Source organism: Pseudorca crassidens, chromosome 19 (assembly GCF_039906515.1).
Source record: "Pseudorca crassidens isolate mPseCra1 chromosome 19, mPseCra1.hap1, whole genome shotgun sequence".
Lineage (NCBI taxonomy): Eukaryota > Metazoa > Chordata > Mammalia > Artiodactyla > Delphinidae > Pseudorca > Pseudorca crassidens.
The window spans coordinates 25,302,665-25,318,116 of NC_090314.1; the positions used below are offsets into that span (position 1 = coordinate 25,302,665).

General features: G+C 69.1%; 8 non-coding genes across 8 annotated transcripts; all 8 read left to right on the top strand.

The window, feature by feature from the left end:
• The first annotated feature begins 2,573 nt into the window (after positions 1–2,573).
• Positions 2,574–2,692, top strand: LOC137213458 (5S ribosomal RNA). The gene has a single exon (XR_010938097.1). It is a non-coding gene; the product is annotated as a 5S ribosomal RNA (ribosomal RNA).
• Positions 2,693–3,629: 937 nt separating this feature from the next.
• On the top strand, positions 3,630–3,748 carry LOC137213459 (5S ribosomal RNA). The gene has a single exon (XR_010938098.1). It is a non-coding gene; the product is annotated as a 5S ribosomal RNA (ribosomal RNA).
• Positions 3,749–6,449: 2,701 nt separating this feature from the next.
• Positions 6,450–6,568, top strand: LOC137213516 (5S ribosomal RNA). The gene has a single exon (XR_010938153.1). It is a non-coding gene; the product is annotated as a 5S ribosomal RNA (ribosomal RNA).
• Positions 6,569–7,506: 938 nt separating this feature from the next.
• LOC137213460 (5S ribosomal RNA) lies at positions 7,507–7,625 on the top strand. The gene has a single exon (XR_010938099.1). It is a non-coding gene; the product is annotated as a 5S ribosomal RNA (ribosomal RNA).
• Positions 7,626–10,326: 2,701 nt separating this feature from the next.
• Positions 10,327–10,445, top strand: LOC137213461 (5S ribosomal RNA). The gene has a single exon (XR_010938100.1). It is a non-coding gene; the product is annotated as a 5S ribosomal RNA (ribosomal RNA).
• A 938-nt stretch (positions 10,446–11,383) lies between these two features.
• LOC137213462 (5S ribosomal RNA) lies at positions 11,384–11,502 on the top strand. The gene has a single exon (XR_010938101.1). It is a non-coding gene; the product is annotated as a 5S ribosomal RNA (ribosomal RNA).
• A 2,701-nt stretch (positions 11,503–14,203) lies between these two features.
• Positions 14,204–14,322, top strand: LOC137213463 (5S ribosomal RNA). Its single transcript, XR_010938102.1, has one exon. It is a non-coding gene; the product is annotated as a 5S ribosomal RNA (ribosomal RNA).
• Positions 14,323–15,253: 931 nt separating this feature from the next.
• Positions 15,254–15,372, top strand: LOC137213464 (5S ribosomal RNA). The gene has a single exon (XR_010938103.1). It is a non-coding gene; the product is annotated as a 5S ribosomal RNA (ribosomal RNA).
• The last annotated feature ends 80 nt before the right edge of the window (positions 15,373–15,452 follow it).

Consider the following 15,452-nt stretch of genomic DNA (forward strand, 5'->3'; position numbering starts at 1 on the left):
GCGATGGCAGAAGTGGGAAGAAACTCTTGAGCACAGGTTCTTGGGATCCACGGAGCAGCGCATGCACATGCGATGGGTGCCTACACAGCTGGCTTGCTTGTCTGTGGGGAAAGGCGAGATGGGTCAGGGCCTGGGTTCCTGAGGGGCTGAGAATCAAGGCAGGGATAGAAGAAAGGGGACAGGCCCACATCCCCTGAACCCACGCCGGCGCCCACTCACCTTTGTGGAAAATACGATTGAAAAGTGCCCGCAAGAATCTCTTCAGATGCCTCCAGAGTTGAGGGAAGAAGGGGAGGGGGGAGGCCGGGAGCAGGGTGAGCCCTGAAATCCAACCCTTGTCCGGTCACACCCCAGCAGCCCTCCCACCTCAGCCCCTTCAAGACCCCAGGGCTCCCCCAGCCGCGCTGCACAGATCCTGCCCTGACCATAGTCACCATGTTGATCCCCACGTTGAGCAAGATGAAGCTGACCGGGATCAGAAGAATTGAGTATCCTTGCTCCTGGCATTTCCTGGGGATGGGGCCAGTGAACGGCTCGGCTCGGTAGTAGTTTCGCTCACCCATGGCCGTTGGTCCCAGGACTGCCTGGGCCCTCTGCCCTCCAGTTTTAACTGGGAGCCAGACTGGGTCATAATGGGGCAGGTGGTGAGGTCACAGTGAGGGAGGGGGATGAAAAGGAGGGCCCAGAGTGGCATTCCCTGGTAACCAGGGTCAGGTAAGCTGAGCCTGGACAGTCAAACAGGGCCCGGTGGCCGGCATACATCCCCTCGAGCGGTCATTCATTCGCTCACCGCCCGCTGACTCACTTGTTCAAATGACACATTGCGTCTCTTGGCCCCTCTTGAGACTAGGAAGACCTTGGCCTCAGAGGCCTGCTGAAGGCCTGGCTGGAGTCCAGAGCCTCAGCCTTCTTCATGCCCTTCACTGGGCCTGGAGCTGGACCTGCCCAGATGTGGAACCTCCCAGTTTGGAAGCAACTTCTTGTATGAGGCTCTCTGTGGACAGGGACAGCTGAGACACAGAGGAGGTGCCCAGAGACCAGGGGTTTGGAGTCTGCAGCTGCAGATGTACTTAGTGCATGGTATAGGACCAGGAGGAGCCTGCTGGCACAACTGTGGCCACTAAACCAAAGGGTCCCTCAGGCCAAGAAGGGGACACTGGCTTCTTATTGCAGGAAGCCAAGCGCAGGGACCCAGGCTGGCAGAAGGAGTGGCGCTTCCAAGCCACAGACCACCAATGTTTCCTGGACTCTGGCGCTCTTTATTCCTCTCTCCATGCCCTGCCGCCCCCTGCCCCTGCCCCCATTTGCTGCTGGTAAGTTCATTTTCCCAGTCTGGCTCCCGTGCAGAGAGGGCCTGGAGGCCGAGGTGGAAGGTAGCAGCGAGTTGGCCCGCGCTTGGCCCTCCTGCGGTTGCCGCTTCAGCACCAGACTGTCATACACCTGGTAGTTGGCATTGCCTCCCGGGTTCCGGCTGAGTGGCATGAAGGTGGGCGGGGGTGGAGGGTGCTCGGTAGCCTGGATGTCGGGCAGGAGGTGAGAGGGGCGGAGGAGCAGCGCTGAGCTGGGAGCCGGGGCCCGCTGGTCCGAGGCCTCGGCCAGTACCGTGAGGGAGGCGGAGGTGGCCACAGGGCGCCGCAAGGGCAGGATCTCAGCCCATTCGGCCGCCGGGTGCCGCACCTCGTGGGGATCGCTGGAGTAATCCAAGTGTCCCGTGGAGGGATGCAGGCTGCGGTTGGACTCGCTGTGAGCACAGCTGGGGAGGCTACGTCTGTGGGCCGGTGGGGTGTCGCGCTACCAGGCTTCGGGCCGGTAGACCCGAGGCACCAGAGCGGATGGAGGCTCAGAGCCCTCCAGACCCAGACTCCGCCATGGGCCCAGTTGCCGTCCTTTCGGCCCGCGAGCCCCTCGACCTGCATCTGGCCGCCCCCACCGGCGCCCAGCCCCGGGGCCACCACCTGTGTGCCGGTGTGTCCCTCCACAGCTCCCTCCGACAAAAGGCCCGCCCCGCCACCACCCCGCCCCTCTGGCGTGTCACAGCGGCCGGGTGCGGGAGCGGGATCGAGGGCAGGGGCCGCTTCCCCGGGCCTGCCGGCCACCAGGGGCGGGGTCCTGAGCTCGGCGGGGGGGTGTGGGGGCAAGGGTGGCCTTGCCGGGGCTGAGGGGCCGTGGCGACTCAATGGTGGCTCCCGGTGGCTTCGGGCCGGCTGCTGTCGGGCAGGAGGGCCGGCCCGGGCTGCGGCCGGGCTGCGCCTAGCGCCGCGTGGGCGGGCAGGGCCGACGCCCAAGGGACCGCGGTTCCCGGGCCCTGAAGCCTCCGGGGCCACGTCCCTGTGAGCGACGTGCGGGATCTTGGGCGGGGCGCCAAGCGCCGAAGGGTTTGCTGGGTCACGGCCGCCCTGGGCTGGGAGGTGGTCGCCAAACCCTCCGCCGCCGCCCGATACCCGAGACCTCCGTTACCCCTGCCTGGGCGGGCGAGGGGGCCCTGCCGGGGCGGGCTGGCCGCCAGGCTGGCGTTAAGGCGCCAGCGCCAGCGAAACTGGGCCTCAAGGGGCCGCCCGCGGCCCCCCGCCCCCGTCTACGGCCATACCACCCTGAACGCGCCCGATCTCGTCTGATCTCGGAAGCTAAGCAGGGTCGGGCCTGGTTAGTACTTGGATGGGAGACCGCCTGGGAATACCGGGTGCTGTAGGCTTTTTGCCTCCCGCTCCGCCCGCCTTCTCCTTTACTCGCCCGCGGCGGGGGCCGCCGGCTCCGCCCCCGCCGGGCCCCGGTGCAGGCCCCACCTCCTCAGGCCCCTCCCACCACGGCGCGCGCCGGCGGGGGCGCACCCCGCCGGCCCGGCCGGCCAGGCGGCCAGAAGGCGGCCCTGGAAGGCAGCCGCACCCCAGACGCTCCCGGGGTGGCTGACCCGGACCCAGACTCCGCCGCGGGCCCACTGGCCGTCCTTTCGGCCCGCGAGCCCCTCGACCTGCACCTGGCCGCCGCCACCGGCGCCCAGCCCCGGCGCCGCCACCTGTGTGCGGGTGTGTCCCTCCACAGCTCCCTCCGACAAAAGGCCCGCCCCGCCACCACCCCGCCCCTCTGGCGTGTCACCGCGGCCGGGTGCGGGAGCGGGATCGAGGGCAGGGGCCGCTTCCCCGGGCCTGCCGGCCACCAGGGGCGGGGTCCTGAGCTCGGCGGGGGGTGTGGGGGCAAGGGTGGCCTTGCCGGGGCTGAGGGGCCGTGGCGACTCAATGGTGGCTCCCGGTGGCTTCGGGCCGGCTGCTGTCGGGCAGGAGGGCCGGCCCGGGCTGCGGCCGGTCTGCGCCTAGCGCCGCGTGGGCGGGCAGGGCCGATGCCCAAGGGACCGCGGGCCCCGGGCCCTGAAGCCTCCGGGGCCACGTCCCTGTGAGCGACGTGCGGGATCTTGGGCGGGGCGCCAAGCGCCGAAGGGTTTGCTGGGTCACGGCCGCCCTGGGCTGGGAGGTGGTCGCCAAACCCTCCGCCGCCGCCCGATACCCGAGACCTCCGTTCCCCCTGCCTGGGCGGGCGAGGGGGCCCTGCCGGGGCGGGCCGGCCGCCAGGCTGGCGTTAAGGCGCCAGCGCCAGCGAAACTGGGCCTCAAGAGGCAGCCGTCGGCCCCCGCCCCCGTCTACGGCCATACCACCCTGAACGCGCCCGATCTCGTCTGATCTCGGAAGCTAAGCAGGGTCGGGCCTGGTTAGTACTTGGATGGGAGACCGCCTGGGAATACCGGGTGCTGTAGGCTTTTTGCCTCCCGCTCCGCCCGCCTTCTCCTTTACTCGCCCGCGGCGGGGGGGCCGCCGGCTCCGCCCCCGCCGAGCCCCGCTGCAGGCAGTAGTCAAGGTGGTTTACCTGCCCGAGCAGGAAGCTTGGGCGATGGCAGAAGTGGGAAGAAACTCTTGAGCACAGGTTCTTGGGATCCACGGAGCAGCGCATGCACATGCGATGGGTGCCTACACAGCTGGCTTGCTTGTCTGTGGGGAAAGGCGAGATGGGTCAGGGCCTGGGTTCCTGAGGGGCTGAGAATCAAGGCAGGGATAGAAGAAAGGGGACAGGCCCACATCCCCTGAACCCACGCCGGCGCCCACTCACCTTTGTGGAAAATACGATTGAAAAGTGCCCGCAAGAATCTCTTCAGATGCCTCCAGAGTTGAGGGAAGAAGGGGAGGGGGGAGGCCGGGAGCAGGGTGAGCCCTGAAATCCAACCCTTGTCCGGTCACACCCCAGCAGCCCTCCCACCTCAGCCCCTTCAAGACCCCAGGGCTCCCCCAGCCGCGCTGCACAGATCCTGCCCTGACCATAGTCACCATGTTGATCCCCACGTTGAGCAAGATGAAGCTGACCGGGATCAGAAGAATTGAGTATCCTTGCTCCTGGCATTTCCTGGGGATGGGGCCAGTGAACGGCTCGGCTCGGTAGTAGTTTCGCTCACCCATGGCCGTTGGTCCCAGGACTGCCTGGGCCCTCTGCCCTCCAGTTTTAACTGGGAGCCAGACTGGGTCATAATGGGGCAGGTGGTGAGGTCACAGTGAGGGAGGGGGATGAAAAGGAGGGCCCAGAGTGGCATTCCCTGGTAACCAGGGTCAGGTAAGCTGAGCCTGGACAGTCAAACAGGGCCCGGTGGCCGGCATACATCCCCTCGAGCGGTCATTCATTCGCTCACCGCCCGCTGACTCACTTGTTCAAATGACACATTGCGTCTCTTGGCCCCTCTTGAGACTAGGAAGACCTTGGCCTCAGAGGCCTGCTGAAGGCCTGGCTGGAGTCCAGAGCCTCAGCCTTCTTCATGCCCTTCACTGGGCCTGGAGCTGGACCTGCCCAGATGTGGAACCTCCCAGTTTGGAAGCAACTTCTTGTATGAGGCTCTCTGTGGACAGGGACAGCTGAGACACAGAGGAGGTGCCCAGAGACCAGGGGTTTGGAGTCTGCAGCTGCAGATGTACTTAGTGCATGGTATAGGACCAGGAGGGGCCTGCTGGCACAACTGTGGCCACTAAACCAAAGGGACCCTCAGGCCAAGAAGGGGACACTGGCTTCTTATTGCAGGAAGCCAAGCGCAGGGACCCAGGCTGGCAGAAGGAGTGGCGCTTCCAAGCCACAGACCACCAATGTTTCCTGGACTCTGGCGCTCTTTATTCCTCTCTCCATGCCCTGCCGCCCCCTGCCCCTGCCCCCATTTGCTGCTGGTAAGTTCATTTTCCCAGTCTGGCTCCCGTGCAGAGAGGGCCTGGAGGCCGAGGTGGAAGGTAGCAGCGAGTTGGCCCGCGCTTGGCCCTCCTGCGGTTGCCGCTTCAGCACCAGACTGTCATACACCTGGTAGTTGGCATTGCCTCCCGGGTTCCGGCTGAGTGGCATGAAGGTGGGCGGGGGTGGAGGGTGCTCGGTAGCCTGGATGTCGGGCAGGAGGTGAGAGGGGCGGAGGAGCAGCGCTGAGCTGGGAGCCGGGGCCCGCTGGTCCGAGGCCTCGGCCAGTACCGTGAGGGAGGCGGAGGTGGCCACAGGGCGCCGCAAGGGCAGGATCTCAGCCCATTCGGCCGCCGGGTGCCGCACCTCGTGGGGATCGCGGGAGTAATCCAAGTGTCCCGTGGAGGGATGCAGGCTGCGGTTGGACTCGCTGTGAGCACAGCTGGGGAGGCTACGTCTGTGGGCCGGTGGGGTGTCGCGCTACCAGGCTTCGGGCCGGTAGACCCGAGGCACCAGAGCGGATGGAGGCTCAGAGCCCTCCAGACCCAGACTCCGCCATGGGCCCAGTTGCCGTCCTTTCGGCCCGCGAGCCCCTCGACCTGCATCTGGCCGCCCCCACCGGCACCCAGCCCCGGCGCCACCACCTGTGTGCCGGTGTGTCCCTCCACAGCTCCCTCCGACAAAAGGCCCGCCCCGCCACCACCCCGCCCCTCTGGCGTGTCACCGCGGCCGGGTGCGGGAGCGGGATCGAGGGCAGGGGCCGCTTCCCCGGGCCTGCCGGCCACCAGGGGCGGGGTCCTGAGCTCGGCGGGGGGGTGTGGGGGCAAGGGTGGCCTTGCCGGGGCTGAGGGGCCGTGGCGACTCAATGGTGGCTCCCGGTGGCTTCGGGCCGGCTGCTGTCGGGCAGGAGGGCCGGCCCGGGCTGCGGCCGGGCTGCGCCTAGCGCCGCGTGGGCGGGCAGGGCCGACGCCCAAGGGACCGCGGTTCCCGGGCCCTGAAGCCTCCGGGGCCACGTCCCTGTGAGCGACGTGCGGGATCTTGGGCGGGGCGCCAAGCGCCGAAGGGTTTGCTGGGTCACGGCCGCCCTGGGCTGGGAGGTGGTCGCCAAACCCTCCGCCGCCGCCCGATACCCGAGACCTCCGTTCCCCCTGCCTGGGCGGGCGAGGGGGCCCTGCCGGGGCGGGCTGGCCGCCAGGCTGGCGTTAAGGCGCCAGCGCCAGCGAAACTGGGCCTCAAGGGGCCGCCCGCGGCCCCCCGCCCCCGTCTATGGCCATACCACCCTGAACGCGCCCGATCTCGTCTGATCTCGGAAGCTAAGCAGGGTCGGGCCTGGTTAGTACTTGGATGGGAGACCGCCTGGGAATACCGGGTGCTGTAGGCTTTTTGCCTCCCGCTCCGCCCGCCTTCTCCTTTACTCGCCCGCGGCGGGGGCCGCCGGCTCCGCCCCCGCCGGGCCCCGCTGCAGGCCCCACCTCCTCAGGCCCCTCCCACCACGGCGCGCGCCGGCGGGGGCGCACCCCGCCGGCCCGGCCGGCCAGGCGGCCAGAAGGCGGCCCTGGAAGGCAGCCGCACCCCAGACGCTCCCGGGGTGGCTGGCCCGGACCCAGACTCCGCCGCGGGCCCACTGGCCGTCCTTTCGGCCCGCGAGCCCCTCGACCTGCACCTGGCCGCCGCCACCGGCGCCCAGCCCCGGCGCCGCCACCTGTGTGCGGGTGTGTCCCTCCACAGCTCCCTCCGACAAAAGGCCCGCCCCGCCACCACCCCGCCCCTCTGGCGTGTCACCGCGGCCGGGTGCGGGAGCGGGATCGAGGGCAGGGGCCGCTTCCCCGGGCCTGCCGGCCACCAGGGGCGGGGTCCTGAGCTCGGCGTGGGGGTGTGGGGGCAAGGGTGGCCTTGCCGGGGCTGAGGGGCCGTGGCGACTCAATGGTGGCTCCCGGTGGCTTCGGGCCGGCTGCTGTCGGGCAGGAGGGCCGGCCCGGGCTGCGGCCGGGCTGCGCCTAGCGCCGCGTGGGCGGGCAGGGCCGATGCCCAAGGGACCGCGGGCCCCGGGCCCTGAAGCCTCCGGGGCCACGTCCCTGTGAGCGACGTGCGGGATCTTGGGCGGGGCGCCAAGCGCCGAAGGGTTTGCTGGGTCACGGCCGCCCTGGGCTGGGAGGTGGTCGCCAAACCCTCCGCCACCGCCCGATACCCGAGACCTCCGTTCCCCCTGCCTGGGCGGGCGAGGGGGCCCTGCCGGGGCGGGCCGGCCGCCAGGCTGGCGTTAAGGCGCCAGCGCCAGCGAAACTGGGCCTCAAGAGGCAGCCGTCGGCCCCTGCCCCCGTCTACGGCCATACCACCCTGAACGCGCCCGATCTCGTCTGATCTCGGAAGCTAAGCAGGGTCGGGCCTGGTTAGTACTTGGATGGGAGACCGCCTGGGAATACCGGGTGCTGTAGGCTTTTTGCCTCCCGCTCCGCCCGCCTTCTCCTTTACTCGCCCGCGGCGGGGGGGCCGCCGGCTCCGCCCCCGCCGAGCCCCGCTGCAGGCAGTAGTCAAGGTGGTTTACCTGCCCGAGCAGGAAGCTTGGGCGATGGCAGAAGTGGGAAGAAACTCTTGAGCACAGGTTCTTGGGATCCACGGAGCAGCGCATGCACATGCGATGGGTGCCTACACAGCTGGCTTGCTTGTCTGTGGGGAAAGGCGAGATGGGTCAGGGCCTGGGTTCCTGAGGGGCTGAGAATCAAGGCAGGGATAGAAGAAAGGGGACAGGCCCACATCCCCTGAACCCACGCCGGCGCCCACTCACCTTTGTGGAAAATACGATTGAAAAGTGCCCGCAAGAATCTCTTCAGATGCCTCCAGAGTTGAGGGAAGAAGGGGAGGGGGGAGGCCGGGAGCAGGGTGAGCCCTGAAATCCAACCCTTGTCCGGTCACACCCCAGCAGCCCTCCCACCTCAGCCCCTTCAAGACCCCAGGGCTCCCCCAGCCGCGCTGCACAGATCCTGCCCTGACCATAGTCACCATGTTGATCCCCACGTTGAGCAAGATGAAGCTGACCGGGATCAGAAGAATTGAGTATCCTTGCTCCTGGCATTTCCTGGGGATGGGGCCAGTGAACGGCTCGGCTCGGTAGTAGTTTCGCTCACCCATGGCCGTTGGTCCCAGGACTGCCTGGGCCCTCTGCCCTCCAGTTTTAACTGGGAGCCAGACTGGGTCATAATGGGGCAGGTGGTGAGGTCACAGTGAGGGAGGGGGATGAAAAGGAGGGCCCAGAGTGGCATTCCCTGGTAACCAGGGTCAGGTAAGCTGAGCCTGGACAGTCAAACAGGGCCCGGTGGCCGGCATACATCCCCTCGAGCGGTCATTCATTCGCTCACCGCCCGCTGACTCACTTGTTCAAATGACACATTGCGTCTCTTGGCCCCTCTTGAGACTAGGAAGACCTTGGCCTCAGAGGCCTGCTGAAGGCCTGGCTGGAGTCCAGAGCCTCAGCCTTCTTCATGCCCTTCACTGGGCCTGGAGCTGGACCTGCCCAGATGTGGAACCTCCCAGTTTGGAAGCAACTTCTTGTATGAGGCTCTCTGTGGACAGGGACAGCTGAGACACAGAGGAGGTGCCCAGAGACCAGGGGTTTGGAGTCTGCAGCTGCAGATGTACTTAGTGCATGGTATAGGACCAGGAGGGGCCTGCTGGCACAACTGTGGCCACTAAACCAAAGGGACCCTCAGGCCAAGAAGGGGACACTGGCTTCTTATTGCAGGAAGCCAAGCGCAGGGACCCAGGCTGGCAGAAGGAGTGGCGCTTCCAAGCCACAGACCACCAATGTTTCCTGGACTCTGGCGCTCTTTATTCCTCTCTCCATGCCCTGCCGCCCCCTGCCCCTGCCCCCATTTGCTGCTGGTAAGTTCATTTTCCCAGTCTGGCTCCCGTGCAGAGAGGGCCTGGAGGCCGAGGTGGAAGGTAGCAGCGAGTTGGCCCGCGCTTGGCCCTCCTGCGGTTGCCGCTTCAGCACCAGACTGTCATACACCTGGTAGTTGGCATTGCCTCCCGGGTTCCGGCTGAGTGGCATGAAGGTGGGCGGGGGTGGAGGGTGCTCGGTAGCCTGGATGTCGGGCAGGAGGTGAGAGGGGCGGAGGAGCAGCGCTGAGCTGGGAGCCGGGGCCCGCTGGTCCGAGGCCTCGGCCAGTACCGTGAGGGAGGCGGAGGTGGCCACAGGGCGCCGCAAGGGCAGGATCTCAGCCCATTCGGCCGCCGGGTGCCGCACCTCGTGGGGATCGCGGGAGTAATCCAAGTGTCCCGTGGAGGGATGCAGGCTGCGGTTGGACTCGCTGTGAGCACAGCTGGGGAGGCTACGTCTGTGGGCCGGTGGGGTGTCGCGCTACCAGGCTTCGGGCCGGTAGACCCGAGGCACCAGAGCGGATGGAGGCTCAGAGCCCTCCAGACCCAGACTCCGCCATGGGCCCAGTTGCCGTCCTTTCGGCCCGCGAGCCCCTCGACCTGCATCTGGCCGCCCCCACCGGCACCCAGCCCCGGCGCCACCACCTGTGTGCCGGTGTGTCCCTCCACAGCTCCCTCCGACAAAAGGCCCGCCCCGCCACCACCCCGCCCCTCTGGCGTGTCACCGCGGCCGGGTGCGGGAGCGGGATCGAGGGCAGGGGCCGCTTCCCCGGGCCTGCCGGCCACCAGGGGCGGGGTCCTGAGCTCGGCGGGGGGGTGTGGGGGCAAGGGTGGCCTTGCCGGGGCTGAGGGGCCGTGGCGACTCAATGGTGGCTCCCGGTGGCTTCGGGCCGGCTGCTGTCGGGCAGGAGGGCCGGCCCGGGCTGCGGCCGGGCTGCGCCTAGCGCCGCGTGGGCGGGCAGGGCCGACGCCCAAGGGACCGCGGTTCCCGGGCCCTGAAGCCTCCGGGGCCACGTCCCTGTGAGCGACGTGCGGGATCTTGGGCGGGGCGCCAAGCGCCGAAGGGTTTGCTGGGTCACGGCCGCCCTGGGCTGGGAGGTGGTCGCCAAACCCTCCGCCGCCGCCCGATACCCGAGACCTCCGTTCCCCCTGCCTGGGCGGGCGAGGGGGCCCTGCCGGGGCGGGCTGGCCGCCAGGCTGGCGTTAAGGCGCCAGCGCCAGCGAAACTGGGCCTCAAGGGGCCGCCCGCGGCCCCCCGCCCCCGTCTACGGCCATACCACCCTGAACGCGCCCGATCTCGTCTGATCTCGGAAGCTAAGCAGGGTCGGGCCTGGTTAGTACTTGGATGGGAGACCGCCTGGGAATACCGGGTGCTGTAGGCTTTTTGCCTCCCGCTCCGCCCGCCTTCTCCTTTACTCGCCCGCGGCGGGGGCCGCCGGCTCCGCCCCCGCCGGGCCCCGCTGCAGGCCCCACCTCCTCAGGCCCCTCCCACCACGGCGCGCGCCGGCGGGGGCGCACCCCGCCGGCCCGGCCGGCCAGGCGGCCAGAAGGCGGCCCTGGAAGGCAGCCGCACCCCAGACGCTCCCGGGGTGGCTGGCCCGGACCCAGACTCCGCCGCGGGCCCACTGGCCGTCCTTTCGGCCCGCGAGCCCCTCGACCTGCACCTGGCCGCCGCCACCGGCGCCCAGCCCCGGCGCCGCCACCTGTGTGCGGGTGTGTCCCTCCACAGCTCCCTCCGACAAAAGGCCCGCCCCGCCACCACCCCGCCCCTCTGGCGTGTCACCGCGGCCGGGTGCGGGAGCGGGATCGAGGGCAGGGGCCGCTTCCCCGGGCCTGCCGGCCACCAGGGGCGGGGTCCTGAGCTCGGCGGGGGGGTGTGGGGGCAAGGGTGGCCTTGCCGGGGCTGAGGGGCCGTGGCGACTCAATGGTGGCTCCCGGTGGCTTCGGGCCGGCTGCTGTCGGGCAGGAGGGCCGGCCCGGGCTGCGGCCGGGCTGCGCCTAGCGCCGCGTGGGCGGGCAGGGCCGATGCCCAAGGGACCGCGGGCCCCGGGCCCTGAAGCCTCCGGGGCCACGTCCCTGTGAGCGACGTGCGGGATCTTGGGCGGGGCGCCAAGCGCCGAAGGGTTTGCTGGGTCACGGCCGCCCTGGGCTGGGAGGTGGTCGCCAAACCCTCCGCCACCGCCCGATACCCGAGACCTCCGTTCCCCCTGCCTGGGCGGGCGAGGGGGCCCTGCCGGGGCGGGCCGGCCGCCAGGCTGGCGTTAAGGCGCCAGCGCCAGCGAAACTGGGCCTCAAGAGGCAGCCGTCGGCCCCTGCCCCCGTCTACGGCCATACCACCCTGAACGCGCCCGATCTCGTCTGATCTCGGAAGCTAAGCAGGGTCGGGCCTGGTTAGTACTTGGATGGGAGACCGCCTGGGAATACCGGGTGCTGTAGGCTTTTTGCCTCCCGCTCCGCCCGCCTTCTCCTTTACTCGCCCGCGGCGGGGGGGCCGCCGGCTCCGCCCCCGCCGAGCCCCGCTGCAGGCAGTAGTCAAGGTGGTTTACCTGCCCGAGCAGGAAGCTTGGGCGATGGCAGAAGTGGGAAGAAACTCTTGAGCACAGGTTCTTGGGATCCACGGAGCAGCGCATGCACATGCGATGGGTGCCTACACAGCTGGCTTGCTTGTCTGTGGGGAAAGGCGAGATGGGTCAGGGCCTGGGTTCCTGAGGGGCTGAGAATCAAGGCAGGGATAGAAGAAAGGGGACAGGCCCACATCCCCTGAACCCACGCCGGCGCCCACTCACCTTTGTGGAAAATACGATTGAAAAGTGCCCGCAAGAATCTCTTCAGATGCCTCCAGAGTTGAGGGAAGAAGGGGAGGGGGGAGGCCGGGAGCAGGGTGAGCCCTGAAATCCAACCCTTGTCCGGTCACACCCCAGCAGCCCTCCCACCTCAGCCCCTTCAAGACCCCAGGGCTCCCCCAGCCGCGCTGCACAGATCCTGCCCTGACCATAGTCACCATGTTGATCCCCACGTTGAGCAAGATGAAGCTGACCGGGATCAGAAGAATTGAGTATCCTTGCTCCTGGCATTTCCTGGGGATGGGGCCAGTGAACGGCTCGGCTCGGTAGTAGTTTCGCTCACCCATGGCCGTTGGTCCCAGGACTGCCTGGGCCCTCTGCCCTCCAGTTTTAACTGGGAGCCAGACTGGGTCATAATGGGGCAGGTGGTGAGGTCACAGTGAGGGAGGGGGATGAAAAGGAGGGCCCAGAGTGGCATTCCCTGGTAACCAGGGTCAGGTAAGCTGAGCCTGGACAGTCAAACAGGGCCCGGTGGCCGGCATACATCCCCTCGAGCGGTCATTCATTCGCTCACCGCCCGCTGACTCACTTGTTCAAATGACACATTGCGTCTCTTGGCCCCTCTTGAGACTAGGAAGACCTTGGCCTCAGAGGCCTGCTGAAGGCCTGGCTGGAGTCCAGAGCCTCAGCCTTCTTCATGCCCTTCACTGGGCCTGGAGCTGGACCTGCCCAGATGTGGAACCTCCCAGTTTGGAAGCAACTTCTTGTATGAGGCTCTCTGTGGACAGGGACAGCTGAGACACAGAGGAGGTGCCCAGAGACCAGGGGTTTGGAGTCTGCAGCTGCAGATGTACTTAGTGCATGGTATAGGACCAGGAGGGGCCTGCTGGCACAACTGTGGCCACTAAACCAAAGGGACCCTCAGGCCAAGAAGGGGACACTGGCTTCTTATTGCAGGAAGCCAAGCGCAGGGACCCAGGCTGGCAGAAGGAGTGGCGCTTCCAAGCCACAGACCACCAATGTTTCCTGGACTCTGGCGCTCTTTATTCCTCTCTCCATGCCCTGCCGCCCCCTGCCCCTGCCCCCATTTGCTGCTGGTAAGTTCATTTTCCCAGTCTGGCTCCCGTGCAGAGAGGGCCTGGAGGCCGAGGTGGAAGGTAGCAGCGAGTTGGCCCGCGCTTGGCCCTCCTGCGGTTGCCGCTTCAGCACCAGACTGTCATACACCTGGTAGTTGGCATTGCCTCCCGGGTTCCGGCTGAGTGGCATGAAGGTGGGCGGGGGTGGAGGGTGCTCGGTAGCCTGGATGTCGGGCAGGAGGTGAGAGGGGCGGAGGAGCAGCGCTGAGCTGGGAGCCGGGGCCCGCTGGTCCGAGGCCTCGGCCAGTACCGTGAGGGAGGCGGAGGTGGCCACAGGGCGCCGCAAGGGCAGGATCTCAGCCCATTCGGCCGCCGGGTGCCGCACCTCGTGGGGATCGCGGGAGTAATCCAAGTGTCCCGTGGAGGGATGCAGGCTGCGGTTGGACTCGCTGTGAGCACAGCTGGGGAGGCTACGTCTGTGGGCCGGTGGGGTGTCGCGCTACCAGGCTTCGGGCCGGTAGACCCGAGGCACCAGAGCGGATGGAGGCTCAGAGCCCTCCAGACCCAGACTCCGCCATGGGCCCAGTTGCCGTCCTTTCGGCCCGCGAGCCCCTCGACCTGCATCTGGCCGCCCCCACCGGCGCCCAGCCCCGGCGCCTCCACCTGTGTGCCGGTGTGTCCCTCCACAGCTCCCTCCGACAAAAGGCCCGCCCCGCCACCACCCCGCCCCTCTGGCGTGTCACCGCGGCCGGGTGCGGGAGCGGGATCGAGGGCAGGGGCCGCTTCCCCGGGCCTGCCGGCCACCAGGGGCGGGGTCCTGAGCTCGGCGGGGGGGTGTGGGGGCAAGGGTGGCCTTGCCGGGGCTGAGGGGCCGTGGCGACTCAATGGTGGCTCCCGGTGGCTTCGGGCCGGCTGCTGTCGGGCAGGAGGGCCGGCCCGGGCTGCGGCCGGGCTGCGCCTAGCGCCGCGTGGGCGGGCAGGGCCGACGCCCAAGGGACCGCGGGCCCCGGGCCCTGAAGCCTCCGGGGCCACGTCCCTGTGAGCGACGTGCGGGATCTTGGGCGGGGCGCCAAGCGCCGAAGGGTTTGCTGGGTCACGGCCGCCCTGGGCTGGGAGGTGGTCGCCAAACCCACCGCCGCCGCCCGATACCCGAGACCTCCGTTCCCCCTGCCTGGGCGGGCGAGGGGGCCCTGCCGGGGCGGGCTGGCCGCCAGGCTGGCGTTAAGGCGCCAGCGCCAGCGAAACTGGGCCTCAAGGGGCCGCCCGCGGCCCCCCGCCCCCGTCTACGGCCATACCACCCTGAACGCGCCCGATCTCGTCTGATCTCGGAAGCTAAGCAGGGTCGGGCCTGGTTAGTACTTGGATGGGAGACCGCCTGGGAATACCGGGTGCTGTAGGCTTTTTGCCTCCCGCTCCGCCCGCCTTCTCCTTTACTCGCCCGCGGCGGGGGCCGCCGGCTCCGCCCCCGCCGGGCCCCGCTGCAGGCCCCACCTCCTCAGGCCCCTCCCACCACGGCGCGCGCCGGCGGGGGCGCTCCCCGCCGGCCCGGCCGGCCAGGCGGCCAGAAGGCGGCCCTGGAAGGCAGCCGCACCCCAGACGCTCCCGGGGTGGCTGGCCCGGACCCAGACTCCGCCGCGGGCCCAGTGGCCGTCCTTTCGGCCCGCGAGCCCCTCGACCTGCACCTGGCCGCCCCCACCGGCGCCCAGCCCCGGCGCCGCCACCTGTGTGCCGGTGTGTCCCTCCACAGCTCCCTCCGACAAAAGCCCCCCCACACCCCGCCCCTCTGGCGTGTCAACGCGGCCGGGTGCGGGAGCGGGATCGAGGGCAGGGGCCGCTTCCCGGGGCCTGCCGGCCACCAGGGGCGGGGTCCTGAGCTCGGCGGGGGGTGTGGGGGCAAGGGTGGCCTTGCCGGGGCTGAGGGGCCGTGGCGACTCAATGGTGGCTCCCGGTGGCTTCGGGCCGGCTGCTGTCGGGCAGGAGGGCCGGCCCGGGCTGCGGCCGGGCTGCGCCTAGCGCCGCGTGGGCGGGCAGGGCCGATGCCCAAGGGACCGCGGGCCCAGGGCCCTGAAGCCTCCGGGGCCACGTCCCTGTGAGCGACGTGCGGGATCTTGGGCGGGGCGCCAAGCGCCGAAGGGTTTGCTGGGTCACGGCCGCCCTGGGCTGGGAGGTGGTCGCCAAACCCTCCGCCGCCGCCCGATACCCGAGACCTCCGTTCCCCCTGCCTGGGCGGGCGAGGGGGCCCTGCCGGGGCGGGCCGGCCGCCAGGCTGGCGTTAAGGCGCCAGCGCCAGCGAAACTGGGCCTCAAGAGGCAGCCGTCGGCCCCCGCCCCCGTCTACGGCCATACCACCCTGAACGCGCCCGATCTCGTCTGATCTCGGAAGCTAAGCAGGGTCGGGCCTGGTTAGTACTTGGATGGGAGACCGCCTGGGAATACCGGGTGCTGTAGGCTTTTTGCCTCCCGCTCCGCCCGCCTTCTCCTTTACTCGCCCGCGGCGGGGGGGCCGCCGGCTCCGCCCCCGCCGAGCCCCG